This window comes from Schistocerca cancellata, chromosome 3 (genome assembly GCF_023864275.1).
Source record: "Schistocerca cancellata isolate TAMUIC-IGC-003103 chromosome 3, iqSchCanc2.1, whole genome shotgun sequence".
NCBI classification, from domain to species: domain Eukaryota; kingdom Metazoa; phylum Arthropoda; class Insecta; order Orthoptera; family Acrididae; genus Schistocerca; species Schistocerca cancellata.
In genome coordinates this window covers 282385077-282387975 of record NC_064628.1, presented here as the reverse complement: position 1 = coordinate 282387975, position 2899 = coordinate 282385077, and the positions used below count along the sequence as shown (strand labels likewise).

At 42.1% G+C, this 2899-nt stretch overlaps 1 non-coding gene across 1 annotated transcript; it reads right to left on the bottom strand.

Annotated features, from left to right (window-relative positions):
• Positions 1-769: 769 nt before the first annotated feature.
• On the bottom strand, positions 770-842 carry Trnaa-cgc (transfer RNA alanine (anticodon CGC)). The gene has a single exon. It is a non-coding gene; the product is annotated as a tRNA-Ala (tRNA).
• Positions 843-2899: the final 2057 nt, after the last annotated feature.

Below are 2899 nucleotides of genomic sequence, written 5' to 3'. Positions count from 1 at the left end.
AGGTTGCCACCACCCATATTACCATAGATCACCGTCAAAGCGTCCTCGTCATTCCACACAACTTTCTTTTATGTACTTTATATCACATAATTGTAGCACACTATACTGGTAATTAAATAAAGTTAGACAGTATGCAGATTAGTTGCAGGTAGGAGGATAGAATGTATTCGATTTACAGATGACGTGATGTTGTTGGCACAAAGCGAAAGAGAGATCGTTAAAAGAATTAAATACGACTTGTAAGGATTTCTGTATAAGATTTAATAAGGAAAAGACAAAATGTACGGTAGTAAGAGCAAGAAAAGTAAGAACAAATATAACGTTAGAATAGGAAGATACGGAGCAAGTTAGTGCTTTCAGATATCTAGGAAACATAGCTACGGAAGAAATGAGGTGCAATAAAGAGGTGAAAAAGCATGTATCAATAGCCAAGGAGGCATTTGTTAAGAGAAGGCTAGGGATAGGGACATGAGGAAGAGACTGGCGAAATGCTTTATATGGAGCGTGGCAATGTAGGAACTGAGACATGGACACTGAGGAGACAGGAAGAAAGAAGATTAGGAGCATTTGAGATGTGAATTTGGAGGTCGATGTAAGGAGGAGGAGGAGATTAGTTTTTAACGTCCCGTCGACAACGAGGTCATTAGAGACGGGGCGCAAGCTCGGGGTACGAAGGAAGTGGAAGGAAATCGGCCGTGCCCTTTCAGAGGAACCATCCCGGCATTTGCCTGAAACGATTTAGGGAGATCACGGAAAACCTAAATCAGGATGGCCGGAGACGGGATTGAACCGTCGTCCTCCCGAATGCGAGTCCAGTGTGCTAACCACTGCGCCACCTAGCTAGGTATGGTCGATGTAAGGGATAAAATGAGTAGACAAATGAGGAGGTGTTGAGAAGAGTGGGAAAATACAGAGAACTTTAATGGGAATCAAGAAGAGAAAACACAGTTGGTTTCGATATTGGATGAGAAGAGATTGCTCACCTAATGGATGTTAGTGGAAGGAACGGTGAATCGAAAAAGAAGAAGAGTATTTCACATGGTGGACAGTACATAGACAGAAAACAATTATGAAAAAACGAAGAGGATAGCAAATGACGGAGCTGCATGGAGAGCTATATGTGAAGACCTTCCCTAGAGTAGAACACTGATGGTGATGTTTAAAAAACGTGTAGAATAGTTTGAGAGATAATGGCACCCATTGGAACAACAAAAACACGTCCAGTAAACATGGGTCCAGATCTGCATACTTACTGAGATACGAATATTTGTTAACAGGTGGAACTAAAAGTCATCTGGATGCAAATATGAGCACATTCGTTTCATTGACTCTGTATCGACAGCGAGAATAGTGTGTTTTGATGACTTTCTCTGTGACAGTACTCTAGGGAAATGTTAGTCTGCACACTAGGTAGTCAGTCATTGGCATGGTGCGAGTTTTGTATATTGTAGTTTCCGTCGTGTTCGTGTGTGTCATTGCATGCTAGATTACTCTCAACTCTGGGCATTTATCACGGTGTCTTACGACATACACAAATGACTTTAATTTCTTTGTTATTCTTATTATGTTATCTGTACTCAGAAATAGTTCCGTATATATGTATTTTTTTGCGCTATTTCTTAGATACTCAAGTCTACTGTTCAACAAGTTACGACGCTACCGACTCTTATTACAAAACTTTGTTGTGCAACGGGCAACGTGACAATACGTGACCTGCTACTAAGATACTTGGCCCATTCTTAGACTTAGTGTCGACCACAATTGCGCATGATGCTTTGTCCCTAAGCTTGAAGCATACTTTCACTGACGAAAGTTTCTAATTTTATGGTATTTGTTGAAGCCTAAACCGATTTAATTGCAGTAGCATGAATTAATCTGTGTTCAACGATTCGAGAGTGTCTCAGCTCAATACGAGTCCGCGAAATGTCTCTTAGAAAATAAACTGTTATTCTCAACACACTATTCAGTATTCACCATTATTAAAACAAACTGAATGCTGACGTTTCCGGTAGGATATTCTACACGCAGAACTAGCGACCCTACCGCCGCTCGCACGACGGCAACACTCATCGCACTCCGGCTTTCGAGTCCTAATGTACCCCAAAATGTGCTCGCTTCGATAACTGCGCGGTCAGCGCGGCGGATTGCTAACCCAAGATTTCCCCCCCCCTCCCCTTCTTGCAGCGGTGTACCGTAGGTCTCTAGCAGAGCGTAGCGTTCCAAAAGATTGGAAAATGGCACAGGTCATCCTCATTTTCAAGAAGGAACGACGAACAGATATGCAGAACTATAGACCTATATCTCTAACGTCGATCAGTTGTAGAATTTTGGAACACGTATTATGTTCGAGTATAATGACTTAACTGGAGACTAGAAATCTACTTTGTAGGAATCGGCATGGGTTTCGAAAAAGACAATCCTGTGAAACCCAGCTCGCGCTATTCGTCCACGAGACTCAGAGGACCATAGACACGGGTTCCCACGTAGATGCCGTGTTTCTTGATTTCCGCAAGGCGTTTGATACAGTTCCCCACAGTCGTTTGATGAACAAATTAAGAGCATGTGGACTATCAGACCAATTGTGTGATTAGATTGAAGAGTTCCTAGATAACAGAAGGCACTATGTCACTCTCAAAGGAGAGAAGTCTTCCGAGGTAAGAGCGACTTCAGGTGTGACGCAGGGGAATGTTTTAGGACCGTTGCTATTTACAATATATGTAAATGACCTTGTGGATAACATCGAAAGTTCACTGAGGCTTTTTGCGGATGATGCTGTAGTATACCGAGAGGTTGCAACAATGGAAAATTGTACTGAAATGCAGAAGGATTTTCAACGAATTGACGCATGATGCAGGGAATGGCAATTGAATCTCAATGTAGACAAGTGTCATGTGCTACA